This window comes from Colossoma macropomum, unplaced genomic scaffold (assembly GCF_904425465.1).
Source record: "Colossoma macropomum unplaced genomic scaffold, Colossoma_macropomum, whole genome shotgun sequence".
Taxonomy (NCBI): domain Eukaryota; kingdom Metazoa; phylum Chordata; class Actinopteri; order Characiformes; family Serrasalmidae; genus Colossoma; species Colossoma macropomum.
This window is the reverse complement of record NW_023494786.1, coordinates 1,172,863-1,188,573: the sequence shown is the minus strand read 5'-3', so window position 1 is coordinate 1,188,573 and position 15,711 is coordinate 1,172,863. Positions and strand designations below refer to the sequence as shown.

The window sequence follows — 15,711 nt, the reverse complement described above, 5'->3', positions numbered from 1 at the left end:
GTGGATATAGTGGGTATAGAGAATGTAGTTATTATAGTGGATATAGTGGGTATAGAGAATGTAGTTATTATAGTGGATATAGTGGGTATAGAGAATGTAGTTGATATAGTGGGTATAGTGGATATAGTGGGTATAGAGAATGTAGTTATTATAGTGGATATAGTGGGTATAGAGAATGTAGTTATTATAGTGGATATAGTGGGTATAGTGGATATAGTGGGTATAGAGAATGTAGTTATTATAGTGGGTATAGTGGGTATAGAGAATGTAGTTGATATAGTGGGTATAGTGGGTATAGTGGATATAGTGGGTATAGAGAATGTAGTTATTATAGTGGATATAGTGGGTATAGTGGGTGAGCGTAAAGGCTGTTGTGGTAAAGCATGTTCTGCACCAGTGCCTGGAAATAATGATCATATTCCCCATCAGCAATGTCATCCTGTTACACGGCGAACGCACGATTGACCCATTAGTATTACAGTGCTGCTGAAGATGAGCTGTGATTGGATCATCATGGTTCAGTCACTGCCCGAATATTACAGTGCATAGAGGTTCCACACTGCGGCGCAGTACTGGGAGCCAGGCTTCCTTTCAAACTCACATGAATGACAAATGTTACAAAATGAAAAACCATGTAAATAAAGCTGAATTTCTACCAGAGAATCAACATCTCTACGTCACATCTGTAACAACCTCTCTGTGCAGCTTCACATTCAGGTACTTTCTTATCTCTTTGGGTCCTTTCTTGAACCTTCTGGTCCTTTGTAGAACCATACATTCCTTTCCAGAAACTTTCCAGTTCTTTCTTGTCTCTCTTGGTCCTTTCCTGAACCGTACAGTCCTTTCCGGCACTTTATAGTGTCTTCACTCTTGGGGTCCTTTCTTGAACCATACAGTCCATTTTAGAACCTTGCATTCCTTTTTGAAACTATCTAGTCCTGTCCTGACTCTTGTGGGTCCTTTCTTGAACCATACAGTCCTTTTTCGAACCTTGCGTTCCTTTCCGGAGCCCATCTAGTCCTGTCCTGACTCCTGGGGTCTTTTCTTGAATCTTATGGTCCTATCTAGAACCTTGTATTCCTTTCTGGAACATTTCTAGTCCTGTCTTGACTCTTGAGGTCCTTTCTAGAACCTTACTGTCCTTTTTACAACCTTGCATTTCTTTCTGGAACCTTTGTAATCCTGGGTTGATTCTTGGGGTCCTTTTTTGAACCGTACGGTCCTTTTTATAACCGTGCATTTCTTTCTAGAAAATTTCTAGTACTGTCTTGACTCTTGGGATCCTTTCTTAAATCTTGTGGTCCTTTTTTAGAACTTTGTATTCCCTTCTGGAACCTTTCTAGTCTTGTCTTGACTCTTGGGGTCTTTGTTGATACTTATGGCCCTTTTCAGAACCTTATGTTCCTTTCCGGAAACTTTTAGGTCCTTTCTTGACTCTTGGGATCCTTTCCTGAACCTTCAGTCCTTTTAAGAACTTTGCATTCATTTTCACGTCTTGACTCTCGGGGTGCTTTCTTGAACCTTATGGTCCTTTTTAGAACCTTTCCAGTTATGTTCTAACTCTTTGGGTCCTGGGTCCTTTCTTGAACCTTACAGTCCTTTTTAGACCCTTACATTCTTTTCCAGAACCTTTCCAGTCCTGTCTCAACTTTTTTTTTTAAGGTTTTTCTTGGACCTTACGGTCCTTTTTAGGACATTCCTTTCTGGAACATTTTCATTCCTGTCTTGACTGTTGGGGTCCTTTCTTGAACCTTATAGTCCTTTTTAGAACCTTGCGTTTCTTTCTAGAAACTTTTCCTTTCTTGACTCTCGGGGTCCTTTCTTTAACTTAACAGTCTTTTTTAGAACCTTGCATTCCTTTCTGGAACCTTTCCATTCCTTTCAGTGAACTTTACAGTCCTTTTTAGAACCTTGCATTTCTTTCTGAGATATTTTCGGCCATTTCTTGAATCTTGGGGTTCTTTCTTGAACCTTATGGTCCTTTTTATAACCTTGCGAATCCGTTCTAGAAACTTTCTTGTCCTGTCTTTACTCTTGGGGTCTTTCGTGAAACTTATGGCCCTTTTCAGAACCTTATGTTCCTTTCCAGAAACTTTTCGGTCCATTCTTGACTCCTGGGTTTTTTTCATGAACCTTATGGCCCTTTTTATAATCTTGCAATGCTTTTTAGAAACTTTCAAGTCCTGTCTCGACTTTTAGGGTCTTTTCTTGAACCGTACGGTCCTTTTTAGAACCTTATGATTTTTTTTGTCCTGTCTTTGCTCTTGGAGTGCTTTCTTGAACCTTGCATTCTTTTCCAGAACCTTTCCAGCCCTGTCTTGACTTGGGTTTTTTCTTGAACCTTATGGTCCTTTTTTCAGAACAGCGCGTTTCTTTCCAGAGCCTTCCCGGTCCTTTCTTGCCTCTTTGGGTCAAAAATAAACTTATGTAGAGAGTGAAATGATAATAACATTTGCAAGTTACTATGGTTACTATAGTTACTAATGAATAAATATTAATAGCTATTATGACGAATGACTCCAAACTTTTAAGCAGTGGTGTAGCTCACTCAGGTGAACAGTTCTGGCTGTGTGTTTATTCTCCAGACAGAAGCGCACACGACACACACACACACACACACACACACACACACAGACACACACACACACTTGTAGTTTACACTAGGCTCATAAAGTGTGTGTGTGTGTGTGTGTGTGTGTGTGTGTGTGTGTGTGTGTGTAATCGATGCTCCATGACTATTAAACAGATGTCTTGCTCTGCATCCACAGAACATAAAAAAGCGGCTGGCAGGAACGTGTTCAGACACACACACACACACACACACACACACACACACACACACTCCTCCTGTCCCTCGCTTTCAGCCATGCATGCAAGGTGACGTCCTCACACTGCTCGTACCTCAAGGGTTCTATATAGAACCATGAACACTCAAAGAACCATTTGCATGTTTAAGTGGTTCTCTGCATGGTGAAATGGTTCTTCAGATTGATGGAGAATGTGTTACATTTGGTTCTATGTACCACTAAAAAGGGGTTCTACTATTGTTACAAGGTTGATGTCATAAAAATGCCAAAACCCTTTTTGGTGTTATATAGAGCCCTGCACAACACATTCTCCATCAATCTGAAGAACCATTTCAGCATGCAAAGTTTTCTTTGAGATTTCATGTTTGTGTGTAGAACCATTGTCTTTACTAAGGAACCCTAGTAGAACCATCTTTTTCTGAGAGCATAGGTTTACGGAGAGATCCTGCTTGGTGAAACACAATAAGCCGACATTAAACAACAACACAACAACAACAACATCGATGTTGTGGCAGATACATGCAGAAAGTGATGATGCTGATGATGATGCTCTACAGCTCCATGTGGTTCTAACAAGGGGTCGGCAACATGCGGCACCGGAGCTGCATGCGGCTCTTTTACTGTCCTGTTGTGGCTCCACAGCAGAATCAGATTTGTAGGTAAAAATAAAATAATCCTCCTTTACAGTAAAATAAAGCTCTGCTGATCGTTCAACACAGTTTAACAATAAATGGTCTTAAACTCTGGAGTTAATGTAGAACTGCTAATTCACCCTTTAACCCTGAAGATCAGCGCAGACTGCTGGTCACCATAGCAACACAGACAACAATCTCGCCTAGCTAGTAGCTAACGAAATGTCAAAGAGAGAGATTTAAGATGAACATCGCTGATTTGGAGACGAATGGACTTATTTGTGTTTATAATCAGTCCAGCTGGTTTCCTGATACATTTAATCTGCAGCGAGAAACTGACGAACACTAAAAAGTCATGAAGCTGAAGTTTCTCATTCACCAGCTTCTCATTCAAATTCTCCCGTTCCGCCTTAAATGGTGCAGCAGTTACATTCTGGCCCCTCAGGCACCATTTAAGGTGGAACGGGAAAATTAAAAAAAGAATCTGTTGAATGAGAAACTGACTTAAGCCTCGTAAAAGTCGAACGTTGAGAGACATTTTACAGAAACTGTTCTACTTTTGCGGAAAAGTTTCCTGCCGGAGATGCGAGAGAAGCGGCTATAGCTGAGTTAAAGCTTGAAGCAGAGCAAAGTAAGTCTGTGTTTATGTTCATATTACATTTTTAGTCCATACTAGAACATTAACACATACTGAGACACATTTACAGCCAAGATGGTAAAATGACACAAAATGTGGTTTGATTTTTGCTGAACGGACAGAATGGCTCTTCTGAACATTTGGGTTGCGACCCCTGGACTAAACGGACTGAGAACGCTCTAGAACATCGCGAATGAGGTACTAATAAGCGTAACATCCAGAATCCAGCTCGTATTTGAGGTGTGGTTGCCAGATCTCAGGCTTATAACTTATGGAGGAATCACTGTGCGTTGATGATCACTGGTGTCCTGGGGGTTGTCTCTGAGGGGCGGTCTGCTGCTGTGTGTCAATGTGTCAGTGTGTGTGTGTGTGGGGGGGGGGGGTATACATCTCAGACACGCACACGTGTGTGTAAACATGCAAGTGTATTTATGCATATATACGTATAAGTGCGCGTGGGAGCTCCGCGTCTCCTCGAGCGCTTTCTTTTCTTTCCTTTTGTTGAACTCTGTCTCGTCCGGTAGGTTGCGCTGCGCGCGCTTCCCCGAGCCTCTCTCCCTCTCTCTCACACACATACCCCCACTTCTCTCTCGCGCACACACAGTGGGAGAGCGAGAGAGAGAGAGTGAGAGAGAGAGAGCGAGAGAGTGAGAGTGTTTGAGCACATTGCTGTGCAGCAGCCTCGGCGAGGCGCGAGGGCTACCGATGCCTGAACGTCGCACGCACTAACGCAGACGCTCACCCGCGCGCGCACGCAACTTCTTATGGATGATAGTCCGGAGTAGCGCGCGGGATCCTGGCGGAGCGGATTTAGCAGCACGAAGAGAAAAAGGAGGAAAAAAGGTACTGTGCACGCGGGACTTCTCTCTCTAGGCATGTGTGCTTGAGTGTGCGCGTGTGCGTGCGCGCGCGCGCGTGTGTGTGTGTGTGTGTGTGTGTGTGTGTGTGTGTGTACTGCGGTAAAGCTGCCGGACGGACCGGGGTGTTTGGGTCCGTGTGCTCGAGCTCCTGTGTGTGTGTGTGTGTGTGTGTGTGTGGTACCGATGAGCTGCGGTCAAGACTGCTGGAGAAACGTCCCGAGTGAGGAGCGCGAGGCGAGAGCTCAGATAAATGACATCAATGTGTGAACAAGGAGTGCGCGTGTACTCAGTGTGTGGGTGTGCATGCGCATATACATACACACACATATATATATATATATATATATATATATATATATATATATATATATATATGTACATATATGTATATACACATGCATATATATAAAATGCATTTATGTGCATATTTATTTTTATATACTAGTGCAAAACATACCATATACATACATAAACAAATGTGAGGTGTGCTTTTTTCTAGAGTGTGTGTGTAACTGTTGGGGTGTTTGAGTGATGCAGTGATTGTGTGTGTGTGTGTGTGTGTTAGTGTGTACTTGTGTGTGTATATTGTTCTGTATAGATATATGTACAGGTGATGGTAAATGTGTATCTGTGTAGTCACTGTGTATGTGTGCAGTGTATATGTGTAGTGACTGTGTATGTATACAGTGGTTGTGTATGTGTGTAGTGCTTGTGTACGTGTGTAGTTGTTGTGTATAGGCCCATGTTTTGTGGTTGTGTGTGTGTAGCAGTTGCTCATGGGTGTAGTGATTACACAAATGTAGCGATTGTAGTGACTGTGTGTGTAGTGATTGTGTGTGTTTTTGATTGTATATGAGTATGACTGTACTGATGGGATATGAGTGTAGTGATGGGTAGGATGCAGTGATTGGGTTTCATGATTGTATATGAATGTATTGGTTGTATGTGTGTGTAGTGACTGTATATGAGCCTATCAACGCAATATATGAGTGTAATGATTGCCTATGAATCTATCGACTGCATATGAGTGTGGTGACTATATGAGTGTAGTGATGGAGTATGAGTGTAGTGGCTGCATATGAGTGTAATGACTGAATATGAATATTATAGACTGTATATGAGTGTAGTGATTAAGTATGAGTGTAGTGAATCCATATGAATATTATAGACTATATGAGTGTAGTGATTGAGTATGAGTGTAGTGACTGCATATGAATCTGTCGACTGTATATAAGTGTAGCGACTGTATATGAGTGTAATGACAGCATATGAATATTATGGACTGTATGAGTGTAGTGATTATTTATGAGTGTAGTGACTGCATATGAATCTGTCAACTGTATATGAGTGTAGTGATTAATTATGAGTGTAGTGACTGCATATGAATCTATTGACTGCATGAGTGTGGTGACTGTATATGAGTGAATTGACTTATGAATCTATTGACTATATGAGTGTAGTGACTGCTTGTGAATCTATTGACTATATATGAGTGTAGTGACTGAGTATAAGTGTAGAGACCGCATTTGAATCTATTGACTGTATAGCAGTGTGGTGACTGTATGTATGTATGAGTGCAGTGATTGAGAATGAGTATAGTGACTATATGAGTGTAGCGTTCATATGAGCTTATTGATTGAGTGTAGTGATTGAGTATGAGTGTAGTGACTATATGAGTGTAGCGTTCATATGAGCTTATTGATTGAGTGTAGTGATTGAGTATGAGTGTAGTGACTATATGAGTGTAGCGTTCATATGAGCTTATTGATGAGTGTAGTGATTGAGTATGAGTGTAGTGATGATATGATTGTAATAATTGTATATGTGTAATCACTGTATATGATTGAGTATTAGTGTAATGACTATATGGGTGTAGTGACTGAGTATTAGTGTAATGACTATATGAGTGTAGTGATTGAGTATTAGTGTAATGACCGTGTATGAGGGTAGTGATTGAGTATTAGTGTACAGACTGTATATGAGTGTAGTGATCATATATGAGTTTAGCGATCATGTATGATTGGTTGATTATATATGAGTGTAGTGATTGATTACTAGTGTAGTGATCATGTATGAGTGTAGCGATAATATATGAGTTTAGCGATCATATATGATTGGTTGATTATATATGAGTGTAGTGATTGATTACTAGTGTAGTGATCATGTATGAGTGTAGCGACAGTGTGAGTGTAGCGATCATATATGAGTGTGGTTGATTATATATAAGCGTAGTGATTTAGACACTTTATGTGTCTGAAGTGGTTGTTAATAATTTGCATATTCAGCAGTTTCTCCATGTGAAAGCGTTTGCCGGTTAAAGCAGCGGAGCAGCGGAGTGGAGAGCAGTGCTGATCTGCAGTGTGTGCAGACTGGGACAAAAGAGAGTGTGTGTGTGTGTGTGTGTGTGTGGTGTGTGTGTGTGTGTGTGTATGTGTGTTGAGTCTATGCCTGTGTGTAAGTTGCTGAAGAAAAATAAAAGGAAAAAACCTGATAATGAGAGCGATATTTGGAGACAGATTGGTTTACGTAAGACACACAGACACACACATACATACACACACACACACACACACACACACACACACACACACACACTATGTGAAGCAGTACCACACCCACAGGGGCACACAGCAGCAGCCAAAGTTTCTCCAGGAAATTATTGTGGACCCTTTGTGTGTGTGTGTGTGTGTGTGTGTGTGTGTGTGTGTGTGGGAGCGAGAGGGAGGGAGTGTGTGGTGGAGACAGAAAGGAGGGGTGAGCGAGGAAGGTTTTGTCTCTGGTATAGGACTCTCTCTCCCTCTCTCTCTCCAAACAGCTGTCTGAGTTATATGATACGGCTTTTTTCTGTCGCTCCACCTGTTCAGTTCTGTATGTCGTCCGTGTGTTTGGGTTCTCCGCTCACACAACATGCAGCGCATTTACTCCAGCTTTCCACTTTTCAGGAGACTCACATTCAGCTCCTCAAAGAATCTGCAGACTCGCCTCCAAAGTTCAGTCTTAGAAGCTGGTTGATCATTTTCTGAAGTAATCAAACCCATTCAGTGGTGTTGAGGTCTGGACTCTGGGGTGGTCAGTCCATCATTCAGCTTCTGTGTTTGATGTGTCCGTCTCCTTTTCTCAGTGAGGTTCTTCTTGATCAGCTACACATCCTTTCAGACCCACAGCGCTGAGTCGTCTTCTCACAGTGGAAGGATGGACAGAAACACCTGTGGATGTTTTCAGATCTGAAGCAGCTTGATTTTCTCCTCTCTCTCAGAGATGAAAGCTTTAAGTACTGTTTATCTGATGGGGGCAGTTTTGGGGTCGACCAGGTCTTCCAGGTGGTTGTTAGGAGCCTCATTTTCTCTGGAACTTTTGGAAACTCCTGTTTTTTCACTTTGACCCCTCTCCTCACAAACATCTCCTGAAAAATGAAGAACTTGCTCTTTGCTGCTGTTGGAAGAAAACCTTGTGTCTCCAAAATGGTAACTTTACAGGAGAAGGAAAAAACATGCTTTACTTTTAATGTAAGTCAATGGAACCAGACGCTTTTTTAGGTCATTTTGGCCCATTTCTTTTGGTCTATTCATCATGAAATTTACACACAATAAAAAGGGCAACAGACAGTTTCAAATTATGTCAAAAACTGAAAAGCAACAAAAACGGACATACATGGTTTTCTTCCAACAGCAGCGACTTTTTAGTTTTGACTGGAGATTAACTAAGTGAAAGGGGGTCTCTGACTTTTGCACAGTACTTACTGTTGCTCTGTTGTGTTTACGTTAGTATTCAACTTCATTTGTGATAAATATGAGGCATTAACTAAGTATTAATTCTAAATAACACATTTAGGGTGGGGGGTGTGTGTCTTAGGCCCCCTAAACGTTGAGGAGCGGCGCCGATTCTGGCGGCAGCTTTTTCAAACTTGTAGAGATGCAGCTTCGGTTAGAGACAGAGGCCCCTCCCCCACTCGCCCTGTGCACAGCAACTCTGCGTGGTTTTGGTGTCGAGGGGGTCGAGGGGGTTCTCAGCATCTGCCTGTGCCAAATGCCAACGCTCTCCGGACGCTTCGCCTTTACATACCGTTAGACATTAAATCTGAGAGAGAGAGAGAGAGAGAGAGAGAGAGAGAGAGAGAGAGAGAGAGAGAGAGGGGAGAGATAGAGCAAATGAGAGAGAAAGAGAGAGTAAGAGACGGAGAGAAAAGAGAGAGAGAGTGGGGAGAGAAAGGGAAAGGGGGAGGGAGAGAGAGAGTAGAAGAAAAGAGAGAGGGAAAGTTTTTGTGAGTGTGTGTGTGTGTGAGGGGGGAGGGTGTGCTGATGTGATGCTGCTTCTGCTCAGTGTTTGTGTCATTGTTTGTGTGTGTGTGTGTGTGTGTGTGTGTGTGTGTGTGTGTGTGTGTGTGTCTTTTGTTCTGTGTTGAATGCTATGTCAACTCAAGAGCCCCTCTAGACCCCCTAATCCAACTCTCTCAACCGTCTCTCTCTCTCTCTCTCTCTCTTTCTAACCTTCTCTCTCTCAACCGTCTCTCTCTCTTTCTCTCTCTCTCAACTGTTTCTCACTCTTTCATCTCTAACCCTCTCTTTCACAACCGTCTCTCTTTCTAACTCACTCTCTCAAACCTCTCTCTCTCTCTCTCAACCATCCCTCCCTCTCTCTCTCTCTCTCTCTCTCAACCATCCCTCCCTCTCTCTCTCTCTCTCTCACTCTCTCTTCCACTTTCTGTTAATATTGCCGTCCTCAGGCATTTCTTTGTGCTGTTTTCTGTTTATTTATGTATGTATTTATTGTGTGGAGAGAGAGAGATGTTGGATAAAGAGGAGAGAGAGAGATAGAGAGAGAGAGTGGCCGTGTGTGTGGATGTGTGTGTGTGTGTGTGTGTGTGTGTGTGTGTGTGTGTGTGTGTGTGTATGTAGTAATCACTGTGCAGTAATAACGCTGCGTGTCAGCAGTAGTTAAAGCTCGGGGGAGGTGTGGGGGGAGATCACAGTCTTAATGAACACTGATGAACTTCCTCCAGACTGAACGTCCCTCTAACCCATCTGTGTTACTGCACACCTGTGTGTGTTTATTACTGAGTTATTCTGAACTCACACAGTTTAACACGCTGCTGGATTTCAGACCTGACCAATCAACCCTAACCCACCTGCGTTACCTTTGTTCATCTGAAAATAATGTACACATTTGAATGAAGTCTATTCAGTGCAGGACTTTATTACAGAAGGATAAAGCCAAAACCAGAGAGAGAGAGAGAGAGAGAGCGAGAGTGTGAGAGAGTGAGAGAGTGAGAGAGAGAGTGAGAGAGAGTGAGAGAGAGTGGCTGGTGGTGCCTCCTACAGTTTATATATTGATCAAACTCCTGGACTGTTTGCTGTCTGTCTGAGACAAACAGACTTTTCAGCCGTTTGAGTGCATTTAACATTGTTTAGTCCATCCTATTTATAGACTGTTGTACAGTATATGGCCAAAAGTATGTGGACACCTGACCATCACACCTATATGAGCTTGTTGGACGTCCCATTCCAAAACCATGGGCATTAATATGCAGTTGCCCCCATTTGTGTCTATAACAGCCTCCACTCTTCTGGGAATCTTTCCACAAGATTTTGGAGAGTGTCTGTGGGAATTTGTGTCCATTCAGTCAAAAGAGCATTTGTGAGGTCAGACACTGATGGTCTGCCTCACAATCTCTGTTCTAGTTCATCCCAAAGGTGTTCAGTGGGGTTGAGGTCAGGGTTCTGTGAGGGCCACTGGAGTTCCTCCATACCAAACTGGTCACTCCATGTCTTTATGGAGCTGCTTTGTGTACAGGATCTCAGTCATGCTGGAACAGGAGAGGCTCTTCCCCAAACTGCTGACACAAAGCTGGAAGCAGATAACTGTGTAAAATGTCTTTGTGCTGCAGCATCAACATCACCCTTCACTGGAACTGAGGGGCCTGAAAAACAGCCCCAGCTCATCATCCCTCCTCCACCAAACTTTCCAACACCAAAAGTACTGTCGGCACTATGCATTCCGGTAGTTAACGTTCTCCTGGCATCCACCAAACCCAGATTCATCCATCAGACTGACAGATAGAGACGTGAGATTCATCACTCCAGAGAACAGAGTCCAGCGTGCTTTACACCCCTCCAGCCGACACTTGGCATTGTGCATAGTGAACTTAGGCTTGTGTGCAGCTGCTCAGCCATGGAGACCCATTTCACGAAGCTCCTGATGCTCAGTTCTTGTGCTGATGTTGCTTCTAGATGCTTCCATTTCACAGTAAAGGCACTTACAGTTGTCTAGGGCAGATCTAGCAGGGCAGATCTAGCAGGGCAGATCTAGCAGGGCAGAAACTTCACAAACTAACTTGTAGTAAAGTCGCTCATCAGTGTGACCCATCCTACTGTCAGTGTTTGTCTATGGAGACTGCAAGGCTATGTGCTTGATTTTGTCCACCTGTTAGCAATGGGAGTGGATGAAACACCCTGAACTCGGTCATTAGGAGGGGTGTCGCCACACTTTTGGCCATATAGTGTATTTGTGTATGTGCCAGTGAGTGTGTTCTGACCATGTGCAGTCGATTTAGTGATGACCTCGTCCCCCCAGCCGCCGGGGCTGATGGGCATTGATCTGCTGAACCACCACCAGCAGCAACCACACACAAACACGCTCTCTCTCAGAAGGCCTGGTCAGGGGCAGTGGGTCAGAAAACACATCTGTTTGCCAATCACGGCTTTTAACTGTGATAAACGGGAGGTCACAGCTCACCTTAAGGCCTCGGTGTACGTCTTCTTTCTTTGGTGAATGATTTGATATAACTCTAGAGAAAACGAATGAGCAGGGTTTGAAATGTGGCAGAGGTCTGGGGTGGTCTCGGGTGGTGGAGGTCTGGGGTGGTCTCGGGTGGCGGAGGTCTGGGGTGGTTTGCTAAACAAACGAGTAAAATTCTGGTCATATATTGGTTCTTGTGCAAAAACATGTTAGTACGAACTCCACCCATTATGTTCTCCAACAGCCCACTGTCTTTAAAAAGATGGTTCTTCAAGAGTTCTTTAGCAAAGAAAGTGGTCCTGTATAAAATTGTGAGCACTCAAAGAACCATATAAATGCTTAAGTGGTTCTTTGCGTCATGAACGTTTCTTTAGATTAATTTAGAATGTGTTGTATATGGTTCTATACAGAACTTTTCTGAAAATTGTTCTATATAGCACCAAAATGGTTCTGCTCTTGTTACAAGCGTGGCATCTTCACAATAGCAGAACCTTTCTGGAGCTACACAGCAGAACACAATCTCCATCAATCTGAAGAACCATTTCACCATTGAAGAAAAATGTAACTCATAGTAGATACTGAATAATTCATAGTAGATACTGAATAATTCATAGTAGTTCCTGAATAATCATAGTAGATACTGAATAATTCATAGTAGATACTGAATAATTCACAGTAGTTACTGAATAATTATTAGTAGTTACTGAATAATTATTAGTAGTTACTGAATAATTCGTAGTAGTTACTGAATAATTCACAGTAGTTACTGAATAATTCACAGTAGTTACTGAATAATTATTAGTAGTTACTGAATAATTATTACTAGTTACTGAATAATTCACAGTAGTTACTGAATAATTATTAGTAGTTACTGAATAATTCATAGTGTTTACTGAGTAATTCATAGTAGAAACTGAATAATTCATAGTAGATACTGAATAATTCATAGTAGAAACTGAATAATTCTTAGTGTTTACTGAATAATTCATAGTAGAAACTGAATAATTCATAGTGGTTACTGAATAATTCATAGTAGATACTGAATAATTCATAGTAGAAACTGAATAATTCATAATAGATACTGAATAATTCATAGTAGTTACTGGATAATTCGTAGTAGTTACTCAATAATTCATAGCAGATACTTAATAATTCATAATAGATACTGAATAATTCGTAGTAGTTACTCAATAATTCATAGCAGATACTTAATAATTCATAATAGATACTGAATAATTTGTAGTAGTTACTGAACAATTCATAGTGTTTACTGAATAATTCATAGTAGATACTGAATAATTTATAGTCCCACTCAGTAAACTGAACGGTTTTTCATAACTTTACGCAATATTTTGCAAATAAAAACAAGCCATTGCACTTCATTTTGAAACAGGTCTAATCTTAAAAAAGAAAATGCAAATTTTTTTTTGATATGATGAAAATTCCTGCCTCTGCTTCCAGATAAGGACAGCCGAATCAGCCCCAGCGCGATCCTGACTGCCGTTATTACAGTGCATTAATATCATTAGTCTATTATACTTCACGCTTCACGTTTCCGAGTGAATCTGGGCGAGAGCTCCCATCGCGGCCTGCGTTAGGCTGGAGACTTTAAGCTGCGCTGTGTTACCGTCATTAAGCTGGTTGCTCTTTTATAATTAGGGCGTCTTGTGCAGCGAGTTTCATGCTGAGCCATGTTACTGTCATTAATCTGGCTGCTGTCTCATCATTTCATGTTTTCAGCCTCTTTCTGGAATGAGCTTGATTATCTGACTGTTCTGTTTCTGTGCCATCTCTGTTCTTCAACTACGTCTAGAAGAACCTGAGAACGCTGTGGACGACCTGTGTGGAGAAGGGTTTCTACCCTGAGTGTTTAGATCTGTTTACTGTGATTAAAATAATGTCCTTTTAAGAACAGACCATTCTGCTCCTCTGATGACATCATCCTTTAAGTCTCTCCACTTCATCCAGTGGCACACAGTGAAACCTGCAAGAAGACTTTCAGTAACACTGATTTAGTTTACTTTTAGGCTTCTCTTCGTCATTTTCAGTGACGGCTCCTGAAATTCGAAATAATTTATAGTACATACTGAACAGGTTGTAGTGGATACTGAATAATGCATAGTAGTAACTGAACACATTCATAGAGGTTACCAAATAATTCGTAGTAGATCCTGAATAATTCATAGTTGATACTAAATAATTCATAGTAGATACTATATAATTCATAGTAGATACTGTATAATTCATAGTAGATGCTGAATATTTCGCAGTACATATGGAATAATTTGTCGTAGATACTGAAAAATTTGTAGTAGATACTGAATAACTCAGTAGATACTAAATAATTTGTCATAGATACAGAAGAATTCTTAGTAGATAATGAATAATTTGTGGTAGATACTGAATAATTCATAGTAGATACTAAATAATTTGTAGTAGATACTGAATTATTTGTGGTAGATACTGAAAACCTCCTAATAGATACTAAATAATTTGTTGTAGATACTAAAAAATTCATAGTAGATACTGAATAATTTGTGGTAGATACTAAATTATTTGTGGTAGATACTGAAAACCTCCTAATAGATACTAAATAATTTGTTGTAGATACTGAAAAATTCATAGTAGATACTGAATAATTCAGAGTAACTACTATGAACTACTAGTTCATAGTTTCATTCTATTCATAGTAGATACTGAAGAATTTGTGGTAGACACAATAATTTGTAGTAGATACTGAATTATTCGTAGTGGATACTGAATAATTCATAGTGGTTAAATCAAGTCTTAAGATAATTGAATAATAAGCGTGGAGTTTAAAAGTGTTAATTCGCAACATTAACTTCATTAATATTAATCTAACCTAATAAAAAATCTCCAAAAATATTAAGAGTTAATAAAAAAATGTTTTAGTAGAATACATCAAAGTTTGAGCTGGTATAGTTGGACAAACATACCCAAACACGTTTTCCCAATATTAATATTAAAGTATAATTATTAGCAAACTATAATCCGCGCAGTGCCTGCAGTGTATTGTTTACTGCAAAAACACTCTTTGATCTTGTCATATATAACATTAAATGATTTATGATTGATGAAAAATGAATAGTCCTTGTTGAGGATTGTAGTCTTATAAACTTCTTACAGTCTCAAAATAAGAAACTTCAGATTTACTGACTGCGTTTATAGATTTGTTCATTTGCAGAGACGTCCTGTTTTGTGTTGTTCAGTCGTGTTAATTGTTATTTTTGTTTTTCCGCTGTGTCTCATTGTGGGGCTGCTGCTGCTGCTGCTGCTGGGGGGCTGCTGCTGCTGCTGGAGGGGCTGCTAAGCGGAGAGCAGATCCGCTCTGATTGGACGCTGTGATTTAGCGTCTGCACTGAAGCCTGGAATTGCTTTCTTACTGCTGACAAATTGTGACAGTTACCAGTTGATGTAGTGACGAAGTGATGAGTAAATCCGCTTTACTATCAGTCTTTCTTATGTTCGGACACACACACACACACACACACACACACACACACACACACACACATACACACACACACACACACACACAAACAACAAATACTAGGGGTGTAAAAATGTGCTGCAGTGCAACTGCATTGATTTTGAAATGTTAGAACTGCTTGTGATTGATTAGATTAATAATTGTAATATCATTGTAATAACATACAGTATCTTTTTTCAACTGAAATAATTAGAAAAGGGCTTTATTTTTATTTATTCTGATTTCTTCACAGCCAAATTGGCCGATTCACAATGAAAAACTTTATTTTAACACAGATGTTTATAAGGGTCTGTATTGCTGTGGTGAACTGTGACTGGGTTGAACCATGAAGGCCTGGAAAAAAACCCACCCTCAATGCGAATTCTAATTTCTGCTAGCATCCCTATAGGATTCGAGTAGTTTGTTAGCACTAAGCTAATAGTGATTCACTTAACACTTTCTGACAAGGCTGAAGTTCCACCTTAAACGCTGCAGCAGTTACGTTCTGGTTAATAAATGCGAAGCTTGACCTAATAGCTGACCTCTTATT

General features: G+C 40.8%; 1 protein-coding gene across 1 annotated transcript in view; it reads left to right on the top strand.

The window, feature by feature from the left end:
- Positions 1 to 4,792: 4,792 nt before the first annotated feature.
- The window catches only part of fat3a (FAT atypical cadherin 3a), a 224,554-nt gene continuing 213,635 nt past the window's right edge, over positions 4,793 to 15,711 (top strand). The window contains exon 1 of the mRNA XM_036557265.1: positions 4,793 to 4,919. The gene's annotated coding sequence lies outside the window, so the exon portion shown is untranslated. The remainder of the gene's footprint in view (positions 4,920 to 15,711) is intronic.